The 13,400-nt window shown below is 35.8% G+C and overlaps 1 protein-coding gene across 1 annotated transcript in view; it reads left to right on the forward strand.

The window, feature by feature from the left end:
- Nucleotides 1–300: 300 nt before the first annotated feature.
- The window catches only part of LOC111147521 (TGF-beta activated kinase 1/MAP3K7 binding protein 2), a 73,413-nt gene continuing 60,313 nt past the window's right edge, over nt 301–13,400 (forward strand). Inside the window, exons 1-2 of the mRNA XM_022503568.1 lie at nt 301–747; nt 6,793–6,935. The gene's annotated coding sequence lies outside the window, so the exon portion shown is untranslated. The remainder of the gene's footprint in view (nt 748–6,792; nt 6,936–13,400) is intronic.

Here is a 13,400-nt window from a genome sequence, read left to right on the forward strand (position 1 = left end):
TTAAAAAAAAATAATAACACTATGTAGGTTTTACTTATGTATATATGTGTATATATACGTCTAATAGTTCCAAATATGTCTCTTTATAATGTTTTATATGATTTACTACCTTCTAAAGTAGGGAACATTCCCCTTGCTCCACACTTAACCTGTCCTGAAAGATAGAAATAGCTTTTTGTTTCAGAGCTTCAGAATGAGCGTCAGGAGCCCTAGGTTCTAGTCCAAGGTCTAACAGTAAATTCCTATGTGAGATACTTTGTTTTTTTTAATCATTGAATCTGTGGAATCTAGTATAGTGCCTGGCATGTAGTAGGTGCTTAGCAAATATTTTTTGAAACAAATCATTGTTTTATGTCTACTTTACCACTCCTTTCCTGATTTATTACTTGGACTTCATTACTACCTAGTAAATAAGCTTCTGAATTTTTAATATAATAGGAATATCTAGGTTTTGATTGAAGTGAACTGTTAAACTTAATTTATGCTGCCTTTTAGGTGCTTAGTGGAATTTTTGGCCTTCTTGATGTTCTGTTGTTTTTAAAGTTGTCCAAAAAATGATCTTCTAATTTATTGAGAGTAGTTTGCTTACTGTGAGTACATTCTGTATGCCTTTATTATATGTAAGCAGTGTCTTATTTACAAGGATGCAGCCCATGTCCTCAGGGATTTTATAACCTAGATGAAGAGACACAGAAGTGGAACTAGAAGAGAAAAAAGTTGGATCTTGAAGCATTGACCCACCCACAGGTACAGTGGGAGTTCCAGGAATGGATCCATGTGGACTGAAGCAGTAAGAAAAGAATTCAAGGAGATGAAACTTGAATTGGTTTTGGGGAGTAGTTAAGATTTTGATAAGCATCAAGATGGAGAAATGACATTTTAAGTCCGGGCAATAGCGTAATCAGGAAAGAAAGCTGGGTTAAACATGTTCAGACAAGCCTGACTGGATTCCTATGGGTAAAAGGACTAGTGCGAAATGAAAGTAGGTGGACTTAGTGTGAGTTTTACTCTAGCTTCATGAACCTGAAGGGGTTTGAGGATAGACTTTAGAGGAATCCCTATGTTTAGATGAGTAAAAAACTCTAGATCTTTATGTTTTCACTAACAGGAACCTATAAATGAAATTCAGTATTTCCTTCTATGGACAGTCCCTATTTACAATGGTTCAACTTATAATTTTTCAACTTTCTGATGGTGCAAACGAGATATGTGTTCAGCAGAAATGATACTTCAAATTTTGAATTTCGATCTTTTCCTTGGCTAGCAGTATGCACTGCCAGATTCTTCTGTGTGCTGGGCAGCGCAGCAACCCACAGCCTCCGGTCAGCCATGAAACTGTGAGGGTGAACAACCAATGTGAACTTACAGAACCATTCTGCTCCCAAACAGCCATTATGTTTTTTACATTCAGTACACTGTTCAATAAATTACATGAGATAGTTAATACTTTATTATAAAATAGGCTTTGTGTTAGATGATTTTGCCCTTATGTAAGTGTTCTGAACACATTTAAGGTAGGCTAAGCTAACCTGTGATGTTCTGTAGGTTAGGTGTATCCAATGCATTTTTGACTTAGTGTTTTCAGGTTACAGTGCGTTGGGGTGGAACCCCATCATAACTCAAGAAAGATCTGTATTAGGATTTTAAACAGTAAAGCACAGTAGTAGTAGTAGTGGCTGTGACTTTATTACTAATGGTAAAGCACAGATATTTCCATATTACTTTATAATTATTGATATTTCTGAATATAATTTATGCAGATTACTATTTCAAAATTATGGTTATTAGACTTCTGCTAGATTTTATTTTGTTGAGTATTAGTAAAGAAGCATATATATTAACATATCACAAATACAGGTTTAAAAGAAACTTGGTAACTTTCAGTATTTTTTTTAATTTTCTTTGTAATCATTATGCATTTGTATTCATTATGCATTCTTTGTAATCATTTATGCATTTAAAACCATTCATATTTTTTTAAAAATTATATTTTTAGTAAAATTGACTCTTTGTAATCCTACATACTGTATTTAATGCATTTAAAAATATTATGAGGGGCGCCTGGGTGGCTCGGTGGATTGGAGCCTCTGCCTTCGGCTCGGGTCGTGGTCCCGGGGTCCTGGGATCGAGCCCCATATCGGGCTCTCTGCTCGGCGGGGAGCCTGCTTCCTCCTCTCTCTCTCTGCCTCTGCCTACTTGTGATCTCTGTCTGTCAAATAAATAAATAAAGTCTTTAAAAAAAATAAAAATAAAAATATCATGAGAGGATATCTGTAGCCTTCAGACTGCCGAAGGGGTCAGTGACACCAGATCTAGTGAAACCAAGTGGGAAAAGGCCTTGAAAGCCATACCAAAGAGTTTTAGTTGAAATGATAAGTAGAGGAGGAGTCTAATAAATTTTTTGTTTGTTTTAATTACAGAATAAATGCAAGTTAACTTAGAAAACATTTTTAATTTCATTAAGTTTAAAAAAGAGGGAGTTCTTTATTTCAAAGCTATAAAGTTTACAAGGTAACAAAAACTTGTCTATCATTGCACATTCATTATCCTTATATTCTTCATGTATCTGTTCCAGTTTATTAAGTTCTTCTGCAAAGGAGTGAAATATTTATTAAAGTGATTATATAGGAGCATTTTTAATCTGCTGTACTGTGCTTCATAGGTCAAGTAGGAAAACTTTGGTGGCAGGGAGGTAAGCTATGGGTCTGGTCATTGAGATGTGGGATGACTGGGGTAGTGTGGTAGCGGTAGGGGTGGAGTAGAATTGGTGATTCTAAGCTATTAAGAACTTAAAGGGCTTGGTGGTAAACATGGGAGCTGAAATGCATGAAGTGGCATAAGGGAAAGTAAGGGAAAAGAATAGAGTACCTAAATTAGGATTCCTGGAATAATACTGTACAGGTTCACAGTACTTTATCTGTAACCCAAGGCCAACTGTTTTGGAATTCAAATTTTTTTGAATTTTAGAAAGGAAACATGGTATTTTTATTGTATACTATGTAACACCCCCAGTAAGGTCTGAGGCATCCCCCAGAGGGAACTCTGAACCAGGAGTTAGAAAGCCACAAATACATTTCTGGCCCTCAATCCACCACGGATTGAAGTTTTTGATAATTAATATATTACTTAATTTTCTGAACCTTGCAAAATGAGAGTAATGACTACCAAGCCTTCTCAGTGGTTTTTCATGAAGATCAAATGATATGATGAATTAGAAAGTAGCCAGTAAAACTCAAAATATTCTAAGAAGTTTAGTTATTGCAATATGGTAGATGAGTATCCTGAAAAGGTTATTGTATTTGATCTGAATAAAACTCTTATCAAGGGGGGAAATTTGGAGGTCGGTTAAAACAAAATCGAAGCCACAGTATAACTACTCAATAGAGAAGTTTGGCACGGCATGAATGGTAAGAGACAGATGGCCTAGCATTGCATATCCATTCCTTACATTGCTATGGCAGTTTTTTTTTTTTTATTTTTTTTTTTTTTTTATGTTTTTGTTTCTCACTTGATGAGGAGGCAGAGGGCAGGAACTACAGCTCATTCTCTTTGCTTAGTGCCTTGAATAAAGTAGCTATTTTCATAAATAGTTTTATGAATAAATACCTGCTGGAGAAGACTTAACTGATAAGGAAATACTTTGTGGTATGAGTATATACATGGATTATGTTTAAGATGATTAAGACTTACACATGTTCAAAGGTTGAAGGTAGAGATTGATAAGAAAGGTAGGTGGCTGGTTTCCTCAAGATGTGGGGGGGGATAGCATCTGGAGCCATGGATGAAAATGCTGGTCTTACTAGTAAGAGACTGTTTGCGGCAAAATGCACCAGACCTTGAGGTTTTACTATTGAATTCTTAAAACTTCAAGCCCTTGATAACTATTTCAGAGCGTAGAGGGAAAAAAGGTAAACTCCCCAGTTCTTTTTACAAAGCCAGTGTAACATGATAATAAAATATGAGTGTAAAAGATTACACACCAATCTCACAAAAGTTGGTGCAAAAAATGCTTAATAAAACTATCAAATGCAAACTACCATTACGTTAACAGAATAATACTATAATGAAGTAGAATGCAATGTAGAATATAGAAATGATAAATCCATTCATATGTTAGTAGGTAAGAGAGGGTTATGAATATCTTGAAGGGTAAAAAAGGGAGATCAACATTTATTTCTAATATTCCTTCGTGAAACAGGAATAAATGAGTAGACATAAGATTTGACATATCTCAGACCAGAAGTCTGCATTTTGTTATTAGAAATAAATACTAAATTCCTTTTTAAAAGTCATGAATCAAGAAAAGTCTGGCCAGCATTAACTATTCTATAATATTGTCTTTGGAATACTGCCCAATGTAATCAGACTAAAAAACAAAATAATTATTGAAAGGGAGGAGGCAAATTAATCTATAGATGACTTTGTATGTCTGGAAAAGACAAAAAGAATCTACTTACACTACTGTGAGTAATGAGATTTCATTATGATAGCTAGTTATAAATTTTTAAAAATCATTTAAAGTATTTTTCTTGATCTTTGAAAGTCCATCTATATGGATTAATAAATGGGAATCCTCATTCTTAAATACTTCTTTTTTTTTTTCCTTTTTTCTTTTTTTGCCTTCTAGGGAATGCACCGACAATTTAATCTTACCATCTCTAAGTAAATTGCAGTGTGTTTTGAATGAGACACTTTCCATGTTAACTTTTTTTTTTAAGATTTTATTTATTTGAAAGAGAGAGAGACAGAACAAGCAGGGAGGAGGGACAGAGGGAGAGAGAGAGAGAGAGAGGCAGACTTCCCCCACTGAGCAGGGAGCCCAATGTGGGGCTCCATCCCAGGACCCAGAGATCATGACCTGAGCTGAAGGCAGATGCTTAACCGCCTGGGCCACTCAGGTGCCCCTCTGTGTTAACTTTTAAATACTGTTTTGTAAATTTGTAGCAGTGAATAGTTATTTTTAATCTTTTTTTAAATTCTTGTTACTTTTGATACTTGCTGTGTTACTTGGTAATGCTAGGGAAGGTGTAATCTGATCTTTGAGCCATATTTGGTAAATAATAATTTTGTATGGAACCCACAGTTCTATCAGTGAGAGGAAAATTATTGCCCAAATGTAAGGCTTTTCTTTGCTCTTAAAGCATTTCCTGACTCAAAGACCAAGTTATATCATGCATGGAAATAGTTTTGTTTTTTAAAGTATAGCATCTTTCAGATCTATAACTTTTTAACAAAAGTGTGTGGACGAAGGTATTTTCTCCTTTATTTGTAGGGAAAAGAATTCATGTCTCCTTCTTTAACACTGATTTTGTTTATATCCTAAAAGTAAATTGTTTTATTTTTATTCATCATTAGCTCCTGACTTGAGCTCTCACACATTCCCTTTATAGCTAGCTGTTCTAAAATCAGTTTGATAAATCAGTTATATCTCTTTTGATGTGATGTGGTTGAGTTATTTAAACCTAAAGCTTATCATATAGCTGTTGCTTTAGCATATATAAAAATGAAAACTTAAGTATACCCATATGTTTAGAATAAAAAATGTTGTTTCATTCTGTAGTAATACAGAAAAATATATTGAATACCCACTGTATGCCAGGTTCTTCTACACTTCAGCTAATCCTCTTGACAGTCCAGTGAGGTAGGATGTGGTATCCCACTTAATAGAAAAAAAACTTGTTCAGAGTTTTAGTGTGAGGTCATCCTGAAACCAGATTTGAACCTGGATCTGTCTCTACAGAATTTTTTCACCAACAACATACCATTACGAAAGATGGGAAATTTATATTTTCTTAAAAACTGCTTTGATTCTGTTTCACTTTGCTGTGTTGCTGGTCACAAGAAATGCAAGGAGTTCTTTGAATCTTCCTCTTCACTGTGTGTGTGTGTGTGTTTTGTTGTTGTTGTTGTTGTTTTTCCTGTTACAGTTCTCACAGTCTGCCATCATTTGACAATTGCAGAGCATTCAGTTTATTTTGACTGCTATGACATTTGTTTCTTAGAGAAACTCCTGCAGGTGCCAATTCATCAAGCATAAAGACATCGTTTCCAGGCCTTTGTACAACAGTCTACCATTTTTAATATCCTACATTTCTATAACCTTTGTAGTTACAGGGTTTTTTTTTTCCCCTATGGACCTAACAAATTTATACCAAAAAAAATAAAAATAAAAAAAAATTCAGTCTGTTTTGGTAATGGAAAAAAGAATTTCCAGTGTGGTTACGAACCACATCTTATGAGCTGTTCTTTGCCTCCTACTTTAAGGATTACCAAGTATTTTTAAAAAATTGGAACCTGAAATTCAGTTCATTGCTTGGATGCATTTCTTAAGAAACCTCTGAGAATTGATTGTAGGAAATTAGGGGAGAAGTTAGAAGATGACTGGAAATGAGATAGTGAGAGAAGAGCAAAATGACTGGAAGATGAGGACTTTATAATTTTAATTTTACCGGTGAAAGTAGATTTGTTGTTTTTCTCTTTCTGCTATACTCTGTGGTCCCATATTGGACAGTCTGTTGCAAAAAGCCTTTATAGATTTCATATAGGCCACTGTTTGAGTATCTGGAACTGGGAGTCTGTAGAGTAGAATTGGGTAAAGTAAGACAATGACTTAACTAATGTAAATAGCATCTTTTGGTAACTTGGAACTTAAGAGATCCTTTTTCCATCTCAGTATTTTATGTGAGATACACTGGGGACTAACTCGCTGCTTTTAGATCTCTTAATGTTATCTGGTCACGTTTCTTATTCTGCCTACCTCTAGTTTACTCTAGTTTCTCTTCTGCTTTCAAGGCTCCAGTTCCTGGACCTGCCCTGGAAAAGAAGTATCCAGTAGAGATGAGCTCACTGCAGTTACTTAATTAAAAATTTGTAAGCTACAAAAATGGCAATGGGCCAATCAAGAACAGCTACAATTTGAATTTTTCTATTTCCAGGTATGCTAAAGTCCATGACACCAGTTAAGCTTAGCCTGCGTAACTGCCTTACTATGACATTTATAATAACCAAAACTTTACTTTCAACATCTGTGGTCCTCTTGCTTTCAAGTTTAGTAACATTCCTAACATCTAGGTAACATGCAGCTACTCTTGACTTTAACATACCCTTTGCCTGAATATTTCTAATTTAACTTGTTTGCTAGTAGTAGCAAACTAATACAAAAACAGTTAAAAATAAATTGGAAATGCTACTGAGTTAGGCCCTGTACATGTACAAAAGATACTCTGGTCTTCATTGAGAAGTAAACACTAATGACAACAAAACTGTCTTCCTTTAAGAGGTTCACATACAGTATAAGGAGCACAGGGAATTAAATAAGTGATCCTAGTTCTTGCAACTATTCTATACTACAAACGCCTTCACATAGAGTTAATACATTCTTCAGTAATTGGAAATCATAGGATTTCTGAATAGGACCAGATAATGTATTATATAGTACTTTTTAACCTGAAGAATTTTAAATGTAAGTATATAATATTGCTATATTTTTACTTAATTGTTCAAAATAAATCAGGTAAGAAAGTCATAGTAGTTGGAATTGTCCTGGAATATAACAACACAACCAAAAACTGAGGTTTCTTGTTGCCTTAGATATTAATGGAGTAAAAACTACTTATGGATGGTTAGAGGGCAGAGGGCAATTAGCTTTTTAGGACTTTTATTACTTTTACCCATTTGTATAGATTTAGAAACAGGATTAATTCATAAAAGGTAACTTTATTTACTAAATGGGCAGATAGCCATACAGATCTTTTGTTTTTATTTCTTTATTTTTTCTAAAGATTTATTTGAGGTGGGGAGCCGAAGGAGAGAATCTCCAAGCAGACTCCCTACCACACGTGGACCCCAAGAGGGGCTCAGTCCTATGACCTTTGAGATCATGACCTAGCCGAAACCAAGAGTTGGACACTTAACCAACTGAGCCACCCAGGCGACCCTCCATATCTTTTGTTTTTAAAGTTCAAGTCAGAGGAATTGAACAGAGGAATTTTATATCCCAACTGTGATTTTGAAAGATGATTCTAATATCCTTGTGCTTTAAAAATTCTCTCCTCCATTGTTAATGTATAATGAATTTAATGTCAACCGGTGTATTCAGCATTGGGTCACTGATTATGTCCCACATGATTTGTTTGGTATTGAAAGGATTGTATCTCATGGAGTGTTGAATTAGGACTGGAAAGGGATCTGCTGCCAGAGTTACTGTAGGATCATTACTGCTGTCACGGGAATTGGAGGGGAGAAAGTGCATTTGAATTTCAGGTCTTACTAGTTATCACTGGGGCTATTGGTAATGATGAGATTTTTTCTACATTACCTAATGCAATTTTTGTATAAAACACTGTAGTAGGCACAGTAGGTATGTGGAAATGAGTAAATCTTGCTTTCAGTGATCTTACAGACAAGTAATACCAAAAAAAGTACTGTAATAGAGGTGTGAATTGTGTACTGGAGAGTACCAGAAAGAATCAGCTTTGTGGGGAAGGTAACATTTCTACTGCGCCTTGAAGAACAGATAAAATTCTTTTGAGAGAATGACAAGAATATTTCTGAGTTATGGAAATGAAAGTATATAACATGTCCTAGAAATTGTGAGCATTCCTGTGTGCCTAGACAACAGTGTATGGGATATGATAGAAGATGGATCTATGTCATGCATGCTTTCAAATGTCATGTGAAAGAGTTGGGACTTCAGTAGTACGTAATGGGAATTGTTGGAGATTTCTTAGCATTGGCGTACTTAAGTAGGTGAGTCTTTTGAAAAGCTGACTGAGGTAGAGTAAGGGTTGACTTGATGAAGTCAGATTAGGCGGTAGTAATACCTAATTAAAGACAACATTTATTGTTATATGTACCAGACGCTGTGTGTGAAGAGTTTATTTCTCATTTAATCCTCATTATGGGAATGTGAGAAGTAACTGAAATAATACATACTGGGCATTTAGCACAGGACCTGGCCCAAAGTAATGATGAATCAGTAATGCTGAATCATGGCGATTATACTGTAAACTCAGAGAAAAGTGTTCTTGTCCACCTTTGTGTGTGATAACTTTCTATAAGAATATTGTGTTTATTGAAGAAGTAACATAAACCTCTTTTTCTAATACCCCCTGCCTCTTTCTTTTAAGTTAAACTGTCCCATTAGTGAATGAATACTTCAGTTGGACAGCTGCGCATTAGTTCACACTGAGTTAGCCTTCTGTTGAAAAAAAGGCGGGGGGGGGGGGACCTGGCTTTTTTGTTTTAACAGGACTGAGCATAGAGATAGTCATGCACCTAAACATAAAGGCCATACATAAGATTTAAATCAAAATGTGACTGTAGATCTCTACTGTCAAGCATCCGGAAAAGTGGTAATTGTTGCAGCTTAACTATAACAGTAACAGTTTTAGTATAGATAAATTAGCTTTAAGTTATTTGGAAGTATATATAGTTGGCTAAATACAGGTACTTTCAAATTATTCTACTCTTACTCTCCCATCCATGTATCAGAATGTATTCTGATGGATCATCTTCAATCCATGTGTCCCTTTACCTAGCTCGCTCTCCAAAATAATTAGCATGTGTTCTTTTTCTTTTTTAATTAGTTAATTTATTTGGGAAGGCGAGAGAGAGCATGAGTAGGGGGAAGGGGCAGAGGGAGATGGAGAAGCAGACTCCCTGATGAGCAGGGAGCCTGAGGTCTCAGGACTTAATTCCAGGACCCTGGCATCATGACCTGAGCCGAAGGCAGACGCTGAACCAACTGAGCCATCAGGCGCCCCAGTTAGTGTGTGTTTATCTTTCAGAACCTTTCCTATGCATTCATACAATAATATTTTTTAAATCTATTGTTATGTCTTTTTTCTAACAACAAAGTGTATTCTTATACATGGATTCTGCATCTTTCTTTTTTCATTCATTAAAGTCTTAAAGGTCTTTCCATTTAATTGTTTGGATGTCTTATTCCACTTAAAAAAAAAAACCCAAACAGCTGGAGGGTATTCCCTCATATTACTGTATAATGTACTTATTCATGCCTCGATAGAGGTGGTTTTTAGTAGTACACACTAAGGTGCCTGTATGCTCCTCTTGAAATACCTGTGTTTCTAGATTAGACGCTTTAATTTATATAGACAAAGAGGGGCTTTATTATTCGTGACAGATTGCATTCAGCCCACCTTACAGCTGACTGCAGTAGCGCTGGGTGGCGGTACCACCATTGGGAACCGCTGGCACAAAACACTGATCTGTGTGTCTGTCCATGATTCTCTTCCATTCAGAGGAGCGGTATTAGCAGTTGTCCTCTCTGCTTCACAAGCGGGGAGGATAAAGAGAGGTCATGGATATGTGCTTGTAGAAGTCCAGTATAAATCTGAATTCTGCTGGATTGTAATCTTCATAAAAGCAGGAGCTGTATTTTATTCACCTTTAAATAGTTAGAGCGCTTGCCTGGCATATGGTGGGCAGTATTATAGAGTGGGTCCCACACAGGAAGGTGACCAGAAAGTGGTTCAGGCCTGTAGAATTTTCTTAGATGTATTTTCTACATTATTAGGAATCTGTACAGTTTTCACTGCCACCTTTTCAACCTTACCTTACTTCTCTGCCCCACTCAGCCATAATTCTTCAAATTTATCATGTTCCTTTATGGCCTTTCCCCCAACACAAACAGTTGTCAGGGTTACACCGTAAGACCTTTATTATTCCTAATGACTAAACTGAAGCACAGCATTCTTTGTGACGTTTCGCCTGCCTTTTCCTTAGTTTCTACGTTTTAGGTACTTTTTCCTCTTAACCTTCACTACAACTTATACACCTGTAAATGGCACAGTGTTTGCTGCTGTCTGAAGGCATGCCCGCCCCTGGGGCATGGCAGGGCCTGGAACTTCAGAGAGAAATCCCCTGTATTGAGATAATGAGAGGCCTGTTGTTTTTGCTGACTTGTGGGATGCAGCACTTTGATGCAGAGGAGGACCCTTCAGATCTTGGGTGGTGTGCCTTGCCCTGCTGCTTCAGCCTCATCTTTCATCACATGGTCTCCCTGTGAGTCTTTCTCCCTGCACCTCAGTGTTAGCGACTCTGGCTTCCTGAACTCGCCACACTGTTTCACTCCTTTAAATCTTTCCTTAGGCGACTACCTATGCCTGAAATACTCTTTCCCTCTCACCTGCCTGGTGAACACATTTGATCTTCCAAGGCCCGGCTTAGGTATCCCCTTGTTTAATGAATCCTTTCCTTAAATCCTCCCCTTCCCTCAAATCTGACTGGCCCCTCCTTTGTCTTCCCTGTTTACTGCACATTATATCTGTAACAACTCAGTTAATACATTTATTTATTGAATGTTTATCTTCCCCTACTAAAATGTGAATTTCTTGAACCTAGGCAAATGTGCTGTTATTAATTTTAATATTTTTGGCACCTACTATAGTGTACAGTAGTAGCAGGCACTCAACAAAGTTTGAGTAAGCAATATATAGAGAGAGTACATATGAAAAAATATAAAAATAAATTAGAAAATGGGTTATCATAAATAAAAATGTTAGGTAGATATAGTCACTTCTATGTATTTTTACAGTTCAGATATCCTATTAGGAAAGTCTATAGGTTTATGGATAAGTATTTGTAGGATGAGATTTCTGGTTCTTTATTTGATTACATTATACAATTAAAAATATTGAATATTCTCTAAAAGTATTTAAATTGGAGAATTGTGGAATAGATTTATATATAATAAATGTGCTGATGAAAGTTTCCATACAGTTCTGAAATTATTCTTTTTTGTTTTTTTAAAGATTTTATTTATTTGAGAGAGAGAGGCATGGGGGGCTGGGAGAGGAGAGGGGGAAGTAGACTCCCGACTGAGCAGGGAGCCCAGTGCAGGACTTCATCCCAGGACCCTGAGACCATGACCTGAGCCAAATGCAGATGCTTAACCGACTGACCCATGCAGGCACCCCCTGAGATTATTCTTAACCATCTAATAAAAAAATTCATTCACCATAACTATAACAAGACTAATAGCCAACTATATACAACAGTTTCACACTATAATATTTGAAAGATGGGCGCATACTAAACAAAATTATTGCATTGTGTTGTATTTTAGAGACTTGATTCAATTTAATACTGTTTTACAAATTTCACCTTTGCTCATTTTGAATTCTCTATAATTTCTTTTTAAGGTTCTGAGTGCTATTACAGTAATGACATGTTTTATTTAAATGCTGTTCTTTACAAATAATTTTTTATATAGTTTCTTCATTAGCAGGCATAGCAGTCTCCATTCACCACAGTTGTATTACCAATCAAGTATAGGTGTATAATTTTAAAATTGCCAGTTTAACTTTTTGTTTGTTATTAAAACTTTTTGTTAATAAGAGAGCAATAACACCTACACCTACCTGTTTAAACTATGAACATAACACACACCCAGTGCTATAACACACATATACACACACACACACACACACACACACACACACACACACACACATATATATATATATATACACATCTAGTGTGTGGCCAGAAGTCCACTCTGGGGAAAAGTCAGTTGAGGACCATGACATTTGAAGATGGGCAAAGTTATATGAGATGTACCATAAAAACATGGGACCAAGTAAGTGTTTGGAACTGCATGGGGATTAGTTGATGAAACTTCTCATAACTTTCTCTGCGTCTTCATATTAAGATGCCATTTTAGATTAATATTTTAACCAGATTGTTATAATCTTCACATGCCATTGAGTTCATTGGTTCATTACAATTGTTTGTGATTGATACAAGATGTTAACTCGTCCTTCCGAGTGCTTTCATTTTCTTTTATCCTCTCTTTTTCCCTCTTACCCATAATAGGAACTTATTGTCATATCATTTATTTATATCATGTTTTCTTTTAAGGATATTTATACACAGGATGGATTATCCAAAAATTACAGTAAAAGGGGGGCACTGAAAGATAACTTTGTGTGTCCCATCTTAAAGCCCTAATGTATTGGAAAAAAAATAGTGAGATACGAATTGGAAAATACACCCAAGGTAGTTAGTTATATAATGTTTTGATGAATTATAACCATTCTGTCTTAGATTTATTGCGCTTTTCTTGATCCTTAGAAAATGGTAGCACTTACCACAAAACCACAGTACATAAATTGCTAAGTGGCTGACTTGCACATTCCTTTAGAAGAACTTATAACTGGTAAGCCTTTTAACTCTAAGAAATGGCCAACATTCATGGACTTGAGGCAATGTGTTAAATGAAAAAATTGGGAAGTTTTCTTTTTAGGAGGAGGTAGTATGGATCATTACATACTGCAGCCTTTGATGTTTATTTTTTTCCTTTACAAAGTAAATTATTGTAGGGTTATAAAGTTGAGGAATTGATTTTCTGCTAACATAATCCTTTGCTCCTTTCAAGC

Source organism: Enhydra lutris, unplaced genomic scaffold, assembly GCF_002288905.1.
Source record: "Enhydra lutris kenyoni isolate GAN:26980312 unplaced genomic scaffold, ASM228890v2 scaffoldscaffold17, whole genome shotgun sequence".
Classification (NCBI taxonomy): Eukaryota; Metazoa; Chordata; class Mammalia; order Carnivora; family Mustelidae; genus Enhydra; species Enhydra lutris.